Consider the following 12,863-nt stretch of genomic DNA (forward strand, 5'->3'; position numbering starts at 1 on the left):
GGGCCAGTTTCATGACTGCCCGCCGATGACAGCGGGGTACGAGGAGTTGTGATCGGGGCTCCTTGGTGTGTGGGTCCCTCTCGACCCGATACAGGCGGTTCTGGCGCAACTCGAAGTGTGGCCACCGGGCAGCTCGCCCAGGATCGAGGATAGTGCCATCCACAGCAGCGAGCTGTTCATATGCCTCGCTGAGGGTGGGGTCCGCTCTTTGGTCCCGGCAGAAGTCCGTGGGGGCCGAGGGATCCCTGGCCTCGCCCGGGGGAGCATCGTCCCCACCCTCGGCGGAGGGGTCCTCTGGGGGGTCGAGCTCCTCCTTCTCCATTTCTAGGGGCCTCTGCTCATCGTCCTTCCCTCCTGAGGCTTCTCCTTCTAAGATTGGTACGGGACCCCGGCTGCCCCCTGTACATCGGTGTAGGACGGCCGGAAACCCGGGCCAGTTGCGACCCAGGATGACTGGATAGGCCAGGTTCGGTGCTAGACCTACCACCATCCGTCGGGTCTCCCTGTCAATTGTCAATTGCGCCCAGGCGCTGGGGTACGGCCGTACGTCGCTGTGGATGCATTGTAAACGAATCTCCCCCAGGCGTGCATCCGGTGGGGGACCTAAGTGGTTGCGGATTAAAGTTTGTCCGCAACCGGAGTCGAGGAGGGCCACGGTTGGATATCCCTCCACGATCACAGGCACCATAATCTTGGCGGGCTGTCGGCGCCGGGCCCAAGCCTCCCCGGAGCAGACTTGGCCATAGGTACACTCCATTTGGGGGCAATCCCTCTGGAGATGTCCCGACTTGCCGCAGGAGAAACAAGGCCCTAAGTCAGGTCGTCCGACTCGGGGTCGGGTCCTCGGGGAGTTCCTGGCGGGGTTCCCGGGCACCTTCTGGGGAGCGGGCGTTGGGGTTTGGGCCGGCCGTGCTGGTGGGGCTGCAGCCCGAGTGGGTGTCACCTGCTTCCCGGGGTCGGGACGTTCTGGTCCTTGTGGAGTTGGTCGGCCTGTCGGGCCCATCGGGGCTTCTGCTGCCAGGAAGTCCTCCATCAGGGTAACAGCGGTGGCCAGTGTTGCAGGTCGATGACAGAGGACCCAGGCCCTTCTTCGTGGTGGCAGGATGTGAGTGAACTGCTCGAGGATCACCTGCTCGGCTAGCTCTTCCGACGTTCGAAGGTCGGGTTGCAACCACCGCCGGCAGGTCTCCCGCAATTCTTGGGCCACCATACGAGGCCAGGCCCCCGTGGGATACGTCAGGCCCCTGAACCGCTGTCTAAACGTCTCCGGGCTCACATCGAGGGCGTCCAGGATGGCTAATTTCACCTGCCCATAGTCCTGGGCGGCCTCGGCAGACAGGCCTCGGTAGACTGCCTGAGCCACTCCTGTCAGGTACGGCGCCAGGATGGAGGCCCAGTGGTCAGGGTTCCACCCCGTGACGGTGGCCACCCGCTCAAAGGTGACCAGGAAGGCCTCCAGGTCATCCCCCGGGCCCTTCTTGGTCAGTCGGATCGGTGGGCGGGGCCCCGGCCGCCGTCGGTGCCCCCCGACTGGACCCCCTCTCGGGGCCCCCACTCCGCTGCCAGGCGCTGGAGACATTTCAGCTGGAACTCCTGCTGTTGCTGAACCAGATCCTGGATCAGCTGGCGTTGTTGAGTCCCCAGCTGCTCGACGAGCAGCTGCTGCTGCTCCTCTTGCCGGCATGCCTGCGCCGCCTGCTGCCGATCCTGGTTCTCGGTCAGAAGGGCGGCGAAGTGGGACAGGTCCATCTCGGGGGAGGGGGCTCCCTCTCCCGCGGCCCCCCGTTCACCGGCGTTAAGGGTCCGCGCCCACATCCTGGCGCTGTGTAACTCCCAGTGGTCCTTCCACGTGTAAGCCGGTTGTGTAGGGGCTCGTCCCCCTCAGGCGCGGCGGGGAGCCAGGGCGCCTCCTTGCGCGCCGCAGTCCAGGTAGGCTTAGCCCTCGGCAGGTGCTGAGCGGGGTACAGGGTCTGTAAACAGGGTAGAGCCCCGGCCCTCTAGCCTGAGTCGGGGCTCTCAAAGTCAATAAGCCCCGGCCCTTGGACAGGGCGGACAGCAATAGTTCAGGCTCAGGCCTCCAGCGGGGCTGAGCAAACACAGTATCAGCCCAGGCCCTTGGACAGGCCGGGCAGTAATGGTTCTGGCTCAGGCCCCTAGCAGGGGCTGAGCAAACACGGTATCAGCCCGGGCCCTTGGCTCGGGCGGGGCACCAAACACAAGTCTAATTAGCTCTGGCCCTTTGGGTCAGGGCAGAGCAGTAGCAAAGTCAACGGGGCCCAGCCCTTGGTCTGGGCAGGGCACCAAACACAAGTCTAATTAGCTCTGGCCCTTTAGGTCAGGGCAGAGCAGTAGCAAAGTCAACGGGGCTCAGCCCTTGGTTCGGGCGGGGCACCAAACACAAGTCTAATTAGCTCTGGCCCTTTGGGTCAGGGCAGAGCAGTAGCAAAGTCAACGGGGACAACCCTGGGTTCAGTCGGGGCACCAAACACAACTCTGATTCGCTCTGGCCCTCTGGATCAGGGCAGAGCAGTGGCAATAGGCGGGAAGAGGGGGAGTCTGCCACCCGGTTACGGGTGGCAGGGGGAACGCAGGCCCTCCCACTCCACTGTGTTCCAGCCCGGGGCCCTAGCAGCGGTCAAGACCCGCTGTGGTCAGTGGGGATCCTGGCCGCAACACACTGACATGGGTTCGGGCTCTTCCGGAGCCAAACCAGGGTCGGCTATCCCCGGGCTACTTCCAACCTCCCCCTCTCTGGGTACCTGGTTCTTGCCGGCGTCGTCTGATGGGTCCCAGATCATAGGTTCCTCCGAGTACTGGTCGTGGGGAAGCTCAGGCCACTCCTCGGGGTATCGGGCACACGGCAGTTTAGGCCGACATTCCTCCGGGTAGTGGGCGCGAGGCAGGTCCGGGCAGCGCTCCTCTGGGTAGGGGGTGCGGGGCAGGTCCAGCCAGCGTTCCTCTGGGTAGTGGGTATGAGGCAGGTCCGGGTAGCGCTCCTCTGGGTAATGGGCGCGAGGCAGGTCTGGGCAGCACTCCTCCGGGTAATGGGCGCGAGGCAGGTCAGGCCAGAGCTCCTCTGGGTAGTGGGCGCGTGGTATGTCCGGCCAGGCAGGAGCCCAGGCACCAGCGTCTGTCCTTTCCGGCAGCCAGCGATCAACTGAGCGCTGGGGCCGGGCTTTTATACTTCCTGTCCCGCCCCTTGACTTCCGGGGGGCTGGGACAGGTCATGCTGACTCCGCCCACTGAGGCGCCTGCTCTGGCTCGTCCCCCTCAGGTGCGGCGGGGAGCCAGGGTGCCTCCTTACAGAGCCCTTTTAAAGAATCAGAGGGGCCTTAATTAGAATCAGGTGCTTAACAGCCTCACCTGACTCTTAGCAGGTTAATTGGAGTCAGGTGTTCTCACTGGCCTGGAGCAGCCCCTGCTCCGGGCACTCAGAGAACAGAAAAATTCTTATTCAGTGGTCTGTATATCTCTCTTCTACTACTCTGCTGTTCCCAACTGGCCTGGGTCTATCACACTACATGGGGGCTTAGGTTGGCTTAACCATGTCTTTCAAGGGGGTGCACGCAGCAGCCGGAGAGCCCTAGTGAGTTAGACCCAATTGTCAGCTTGCTGGAGGGTCTCAAAACATTTTCTTCCATTTGAATGTCCCCAGACCCTGTATCTGGATTTTTCACCTTGGAACGATTGCCACTGAAAACTGAAGTGAGGAGATAGTCATTATAATGTCATCTCTAGCTTACATGAATGTAAATTGTGAAGACATAAGCTTCCAGGGAATAGCAATATTGTACAAAACCCACATGTAAAGAAAGTTTGTACAATAATAAAATAAAACATAAAAAGAAATGTTATAGCTCTCTAAATGTTTAATGGAGCTCTTTCAAAAATAGTATTAGCTTGTTTTTAAGAGTTTTGCCTAAACAAATTGACCAGAATACAAAAGACAACACAACAAAAACTGCTCTGCCTTAAATTGTTAAGAAATCCAGGGTGCCATAAAAAAACCCAAAACACATAATTGATTGTTTTATTATTGTGTGTATATGTATATCAATATAAAAGACAAAAATCACAGCTCGAGTTAAACTCAAGTTGGGCCTCGAGCTAGTGTTGCAGTTAGGGGTATGTCTGCACTGCAATCGCGTGATGTTACTGCAGCTCGCATAGACACACCTGAGTCACCTTTAATCTAGCTCACTCAGGTACCGGAGCAATGGAGCTGCAGCAGCCTGTGCTTGAGCCTGGGCTGTAGCAGCCCACTTTGAATCCTGTGAACTTACTTGCATGGCTAGTCTCAGCTGAAGCATGTGCTGCCGCAGCTTTAATGCTCCAGTACTTGGTAGCTACAGTAAAGCTCACTGGGAACTGTCTACACCAGCTGAAATCACACCTCATGATTGCAGGGTAGACTGACTCAAAAACATGCCCGTAAATTCATCCACACATGTGCAAACTTAATGAGACAGGTGTGGAAAAATGATGAGAATGGCTTAAAAATCATGAGATATTAATTTGCATATTTATTGGCTTTTTTTTCCTCAGAGCCTCTTTCACCTGTTTGTTTCTCAGGCTGTATGTGAAGGGATTGGCCATAGGAGTCAGAATTGTGTAGAAAACAGAGAACACTTTGTTGAGGTCTCTAAGTGTGTTGGTTTTTGGTAGCAGATAAACAATGATCAGGGTCCCATAGAAAATTGTCACCACAATGAGGTGAGAGGAGCAGGTTGAAAATGTCTTTTGCCTCCCGGTGGTGGAAGGATTTCTCAAGATGGTGGAGATAATACACAGGTAGGATGTCCCAGTTAAAGCAAATGGGGGCAAGGTGAATAAAGCACACAGAAAGGTAATTAAAAGCTCCATCTGGTAGATGTCGTTGCAGTAGAGATTTATTATTTGTGTAAATTCACAGAAAAATGATCAATTTCATTTGGGCCACAGAAAGTTAATTGTAACATCATACCAGTTACTATGCAATTAGCTAGCAATGCACTTATCCAAGACCCAGCTGCTAGCTGGAGGCAGAAACTGCCATTCATAAGGGTTGCATAATGCAGTGGTTTGCATATCGCTAGGTATCGATCATAAGACATCACTGCCAGAAGATAACACTCGGTGCCTGCAAGGAAGCCAGCAAAGTAACATTGTGTGATGCAGCCACCAACAGAAATGGTCTTGTCCCCAGTCAGGAAACTGACCAGCATCCTGGGCAGGATGGTCAAGGTGTAACAGGTCTCCAAGCAAGACAAGTTCCCCAGGAAGTAGTACATGGGGGTGTGAAGGTGCTGATCAGTCACAACTAGAACAACAATGAGGATGTTTCCAGACATAGTCACAATGTAAATCACAAGGAACAGCAGAAAGAGAAGGATCTGCAGTTCAGGGACAGACCCAAATCCCAGGAGGATGAATTCTGTGAGGGAGGTTTGAGTTCCCTGTTCTGCATCTGCCATGGCGGAAATGAACCATCCTCTGCAAGAGAACAAGAATGGCATTTATTAAATGTCAGTATCACATTATTAATTTAAATGCATTAATGTTCAAATACTCCCTCTCCTTCAGGTCACCCACAGAAATACTGGGCTGAGCACATAGGCTGGGGGCTTGGAGTCATATGGTGGAGTCTTATGACATCTGAAAGTGAATGAGAAAAACTGAGACAAACTCGTTGCTAAGGCAAGCTCACATTTGTGTGAAAACCCTATTTTTTCTGATTTGTAACAGAATAAGCTTTGCTCCCTTCATTCTGCTCCCAAAAGCTGATACTAGTGGTGTGAAGTGGGAAAACCAAATCAGCAGGAGACAGAGCTGTATCTAGGGATTTTTTATCACAAAGCAAGGGGCAGGGGCAGTATTTTTGGCTCTTCGGCTGCAGGTTCCTCTCGGAGGAATTGTGCCATTCTTTGGCAGCAATTCGGTGGCAGGTCCTTCCCTCCAAGAGGGACTAGGGCACTTGTTGCCGAATTTCTGCCAAAGAGCCGAATGTGCCGCCCCTCTCCCTTGCCTACAACCAGTGACAATAGGGCTGTGGATCCCTCAATCCCTCTCGGACGGAAGGACTTGCTTCCGAATTGCTGCCAAAGGAGAAAACTTCTCACCTTCCGCGCCCAAGGCAAGTGCCTCACTCACCTTGCCCTCGTTACATCACTGCCAGGAGGAGTCTGGCAAATGAAGTTGTAGGCATTGGATTCCCTGAATTCTCACAGCCTCCTTTGGGCTGGTAAAACACCTCACAATTTTGCTTACTGTGAATTGGCTTGGTTTGGACTTCAGAAGCTTCCATTGTCCCAAACTGAAACCAACTCACCATGAGTGAGGTTGTGCCAGTCCAAACCCTCACCTCCTAAACCTTTTCAGCTGGTTATCCTTTGATTTCATTTGTGTTGTACCATTTGGATCAGTTTTTAGGCTGCTTTGTGATCATCGCATATTAACTTTTGAATTTCTCCAACAAGGGATATTGTTGATTCAGACTGCTTAGTAACATTCTGAAAATTGAATGATCTTCTCGGTATTGATTACATAGGCTCTGAATACAGGAATGAGGCAGTGACTTCTGGGGTTACGGTCTAGAGTGTGAGGGATTTAGGGACCTGAAGTTGGGGGTTTGGATGAGGGCATCTCAAAGAGTTTTCCTCTGCCTAGAGCATCACACAGGGTATTCTGTTGGCCTGATTTTAGTGGAAATCAGGCAACTGGAAGCATCTCACCTCCCCATCATCATTGCAGTCATGAGCCAGAGAGATGGCCATAGAGCCATTTATAGAGGAAATTCCCAGTCTCTTTATATGGCTAAGCACTCAGTTTGGATAATTAAAACCTATTACTGGGGATAATCTGGATAAGAGATAATACTGCAATACATAAACTGGGATTCTAGCTGAAGCCCACACCTTGGCTAGAGCACTCAGTTGGATACTGATTGAAAATTTTCTGATGGAAATGTTGATTTATCAAAATCAAAACTTTCTACTGGGATGTGACATTTTCAGTGACATTTACTTTTACAAATACATCAAAATTATAAAATAAATTAAAAAGAAATAAAACACTATAAAAGATTACAATATACACTATAAAAATAAAACTATAAACATATAATTAAAATATAAAAAAGAATAAAATAAAAATATAAGTATAATAAAAAGAAAAAAATTCAAAAATTAAAACTTTAAAAAATTAAAAATTTAAAAAACCATATGAAAGTAAATAAAATAGATTAAAAAAACAGTCATAACTGAAATGAAATATGCTAGGAGAGAGTCAAGTATCAATTAGTCTCTGATTATGTGAGCAAGAACGATCTTGATAAACATCTGAGAGAGAAAATGCTTGGTCCCACCTCAGAGGCCAGGTCCACCCCTTCCAAGATCCCATCTCCAACTGTGGCCATCCCTGATGCTTCAGACGAAGGAGACCAAAAAAATCCCCCAAATCAAAAACCCTCCCAAAATACATTCCCAGAGGATGTAAACCCTGAAGCATAAGCTTTAGGAACCTAAGACATAAACCAAAAGTGAAGCCCAGGGCTGCTAAGCCATGCCCCCCAACTTCTCAGCAAATGCAATCATACAGTTTCACTCATAAACTTATCCAGCTCTCTCTTAAAACTAATTAAGTTGTGTGTCCCTACAGCTCCTGTTGGAAGGTTGTTCCAGAATCTCACCCCTCTGTTGGTGAGAAAGCTTCTTCTAATTTCAAGCCTGCATTTGTTCATGGCCAGTTATATACATTTGTTTTTTTCCAGCAAGGAGAGGGAATTAGGAAGAGGAGCTCCACCATAACTTTTATCCCAGTGGTTATGGTGTTCATCTCAGATATGGGATACCCCTACTTCAAGTGTCTGATGATGAGATATGATTGATATTGCTAGGATTTTTCAAGAAAAAGAAATGAGTGTGTCTGGAAAACATTCTCTAGTCACAGTGACATATTTTTGAAAAGAGCCCATTAGAAATTTAGTGGGACTTCTGTTATTAAGTCATTTAAACTCCTTTGAAAATCTGACTGAATGGGACTTTAGCTCTTTGTTCTGCACATCTGAAAGTCAGGCTCCACATATATACAAGAGTCTATCCTGCCCTCATGAAAATGAATGGCTATTTTGACATCAATTGTTAATAGAAATGGGAACGAAGCCAATGTTGTCTCCAATATCCAATCATGTTTGTCCTCATATGACCCTGTAGAGAAACTAAACCTTTCCTCCATTATCAGCCCATGAGGCAAATATCTAAGCAAAGAGATGAAACTTGTACCAGAACTTAGTTTTCAGCACAGGCAGATTCTGTGCAAAGAAACATTTTTGAATGGAGACAGGTAAATAGCTGGTCTCTCAAGGATCAGAACTAGAGCCAATGTTGTTTAACATATTAATAAATGATGTAAGAAAAGGAGTAAACAGTGAAGTGGAAAAATGTACACACTATACAAAATTATTCAAGATAATTAAATCCAAAGCAGACTAAGAAGAGTTACAAAATGGATCTCAAAAAACTGATTGACTGAGGAAGAAAATGGCAGATGAAATTCAATGCTGATAAATGCAAAGTAAAGCACATTGGAAAACATAATCCCAGCTATGCACACAACATGAAGGGGTCTAAATTAGCTGTTACCATTCAAGAAAGATCTTGGAGTCACCATGGATAGTTCTCTGAGAAGATTTGCTCAATGTGCAGCAGCAGTCAAGAAAATTAACGGAATGTTAGGCACCATTAGGTAAGGGACAGATGAGAAGACAGACAATATCATAATGCCACCATATAAATTCATGGTACACCTACACCATGAATACTGCGTGCAGTTCTGGTCACTCCACCTCAAAAATGATATATCTGAAATGGAAAAAGTACACAGAAGGGAAACAAAAAATATTATGGGTATGGAACAGCTTCCATATGAGAAGAGATTAAATAGACTGGACTGTTTGGCTTGGAAAAGAGAGGAGTAAGAGGGGATATGAATGGTATGGAGAAAGTGCATAAGATATTGTTATTTACATCTTCACAAAACACATGAACCAGGAGTGATCTGCTGAAATTAATAGGCAGCAGGTTTAATACAAAAGAAAGGAAGTATTTCTTCACACAATGCACAGTCAAGCTGTAGAACTTGTTTCCAGGGGACATTGTGAAGGCCAAAAGTATAACTGGGTACAAAAAGAAATACATAATTGCATGGAGGATAGGTCCATCAATAGCTATTAGCCAAGATAGTCAGGGTCTCATCCCCACTCTTGCGAAGTCCATAAACCTCTGGCAGCTAGAAGCTGGAACTGGACAACAGAGGATGGATCACTCAACAAATTGCTCTATTCTGTTCACTGCTTCTAAAACATCTGACACCGGCTAGTGATGGAGGACAGGGTACTGAATATAAAGACCATTGGTCTGACCAAGTACGGCCATACTTACATTCTTATTAAAATTAAGTGTCTTCTCCAGAGAATGCCCCATCCCTAACCTCCCCATAAAACACACACAAACTCTCCAAAAAAAGAAACTACAGCTAACATGCGCCAAATGAACTTTTTCTCAGTGCTGTCTTCAGAAATAGAGAGAGAGATGAGTGATTCCAGTAGTAGCTGGGGTCTCAACCACAACCTCTGCGTTGCAACTCATTCAGTGTGAGCATGCAGCGGAGTTGTACCCGTTTCTGTCCCAGGATATTCGAGAGACAAGGGAAGGGTGAGATAATACTTTTTATTGGACCAACTTCAGTTGGTGAGAGAGAAGAACTCTGTCTGGCTCAAAAACTTGTTTCTCTCACCAACCAAAGCTGGTCCAATAAAAAATATTACCTCTTCTACCTTGCCTCTGTGAGCAGACTGCTGCATCCAGGCATAAATCAATGAGACCGGGTTGAGAGAATCAACTTAGATAAGACTGAGGGGGAAGAATCTGGTCATGTGTAAAGGAAAGGATAAAATAAGATTAAAAAGGAATAAAAATATTTATCAACTCACCTGCCTTTTAAATGTGGATCATAAAAATGCTGAGATCCTTCTTATCTGTGGTTTTCTCTTTCTGTTGTCTTAGTCTGATTACCTACCTTCTTACTGATTTGTCTGTCTAGTCTCTCTATCTGACTCTGCAAAACAAAATGTCAGGATATCTACTCTTCTCTGCTCCACTCCCAGGGATAACCCTACCTTGTCAGATGTAACTGTCTGGAGTAAAGAGCCTTTCCTCATCTGACTCCAAGACTAAGAACTGATTTTCAAGAGTTGTTTAAATGCTGTCTTGTTCCCTTGGGATCCCTGCAGATCCCTCTCTGAAACAAGCTACCTGTAAAACTGAGCTGGGTCAGTCCTTAAGCAGCAGAGAGTACTGAGGGTGGGATTGCCAAAGGACCCTAATGGATTTAGGTATCCAATCTCAGTGACAGGTTTGGATTTCAAAAGCGTCCTAGGAGCTAGACCCCCAAACAGCAAACCATTTAATCTCCCATACGCTCCATTGACGATGCTAGCCATAATGTGAATGGAATAAATAGACTGCATGATATGTTGGGGAAAAAGTAGATGAGAGTAAGGGGGGGGGAACAAAAACAAACAAACAAACAAACCCCCATAAGCGGTATTACTTGACCCTGTGCTATTTGTAAATTTGACACCTATTCACCATTTATTTTCATGCACAGAAGAAGAAAGTCTAATTTGACAATCCAGCATATGGAAGCATCCCCTATACCTTTAAGCTATTGGTTGGGGTACTTGGATGTGGGGGAAACTCGTTCACTTCTCACCTCTGCCTGCTGTGGTGAAGAGCTTTGAGGTTAGGGCTCCCATCTCTCAGGAAAGTGCTCTAATCCCTGGGCTATAAGGTATTTTAGGGTAGGGCTTTCTCAGGCTCTCCTGATGAAACTGTTCACATTGTAGAAATCAGCAGCACATCGGCAACAGCAGATACTAGATACATCAATAGAATGCAACCATAGTGGCATGTAGAATGGATTTCCATCTTAGATTCACCCTTGCAAGTTTTCTTTCTTCCACAAGAGTTAGTATGGGAGGATTTACGTTTCTTAAATTCCTCAAAATTGCATCTTCCAATCTTATTCACGGTCACCTTTATGCTCTTCTTCCTTTGACCTCAGATTAATAAACCTGCAGTAAAGAAGTGTACCTTCTTCTGCACATTGGACATGACCTCACCATTGCAGCCATCTTCTCAACTGATACAAGACTGCAACTAGTTGGGATCACCTAACTATGTCCTCGTTTGTGACAAAATTAAATTGTGACACTCTGTACTTTGAGGGAGCGCTCTGTAATCCCCATCTTTATCATTTGTATCTAGTTGTGATATTTCATATAAGACTTGCCTTGTAAGGTATAATGGAAAAGGTTATGACTGCTGACACCCATTGTTCTACTTTAAGAAGTATATCTTGAGTGCACATGAAGTTATGAGATTTTGCTCTATAGTTGTCATTGAAATATGCTGTAAATTTGGGAGTCACTCAGATGCTAGTTTCCCCAGAGACAACAACAAGGGAGGTGAACAAGTGCCCAGGGATGTGTGAAATTGGCCATCAACAACTATTGTCCAGCAAGGAAGGTACAATTCAATGACTTATCTGCACAAGACCACACCTGGGACTCAACAATGCCCCAGCCATGTCTGGACTTTTTTTTTTCCAAGTGCATGGACTAAGAGTACAAAATAGAACATAGGACGAAGCACGATGCCCCCTTTTCCTCTGCCTCGCACCTGTGCTGAAGGCAATGAGAATGCTGGAGCTGAGGAGACTGGTCCCAGGCCTAATAAGGAAGGCCCGTGTATCAAAGACTATAACCAACCTGCAATATCCAGTGGGATGAGAAAAACTGCTTGAACTAGATATTGCCTAAGTCTAATAAGGCTGATAATTTAGACAGTGTGCTTATCTTTTACTTTCTTTTGGTAACTTCTCTGACTTTTTGTCTATCACTTATATTCTACATTTTGTAGTCAAATTTATTTTTATGTTTATCCTTACCAGTGACTTCGTGTGATGTGTTTGGCAAATCTGCTTAGGTTACAAAGGCTGGTGCATGACCACTTTTCTCTGAAGAAGTGGCAAACTAATTAATAAACTTGCATTTCTCAAGAAGGGATCTTGACCAATGCAAGACAGTATATTCCTGAGGTACAAGGCTGGGAGCAGGGCGGGATTTGGCTAGTGTCTTTCTCTGTGTGTTTTGTAAGTGACTAAGGGAGCATTTATGCAATCTAGCTGGGCATAGAGCTCCACATGCTGCTGGACTGAGTGATAACAGCACCTAGAAGGGTTTGATGCCTTTCACTAGGAGAGCACTATGAGATACAGCCCAGGCTAGTGAATTCAGGGGGCACATCGGTCCCATAATCCCAGGTTGCAGCCCAGGGATCCCGTCCCACAAACCAACAAATGTTAAAAATCTACTGTATTTTTGACATGAAAACTGTCTAGTTTTCTCCTCTGGAATTCTTAATGGATATATTTCTGCTCCATATAACAGAGTTGCCATGGCTACCGCATTGAACACTCATCTCTTAGCTGTCACATAGACATTCTGACACCCAGACTGAGGCATTTGAAGATGCTGAAATGACACTGATGCAAGACTGATCATACGTGTGACTCCTTCAGCTATAGAACCTCCTGCTGTCAATCTGCTACCCAGATAGATAAAACTATTCACCCATTTAAAGCCATTGACATGTACACGCACAGCACCAGGCCATTCATTTTCATTTTATAGGAAGCATTCATGGCTTTGGTTTTACCATCATATATTATGTTATTTTTCTCAACTGTTGGTCAGTAGTCCCCCCTAAGGAAGGCAATACCACCCTCATATTCAAGATCTACTCAAGATGAATCTCTAAATAATA

The sequence above is a fragment of the Gopherus evgoodei genome, unplaced genomic scaffold (assembly GCF_007399415.2).
Source record: "Gopherus evgoodei ecotype Sinaloan lineage unplaced genomic scaffold, rGopEvg1_v1.p scaffold_33_arrow_ctg1, whole genome shotgun sequence".
Classification (NCBI taxonomy): domain Eukaryota; kingdom Metazoa; phylum Chordata; order Testudines; family Testudinidae; genus Gopherus; species Gopherus evgoodei.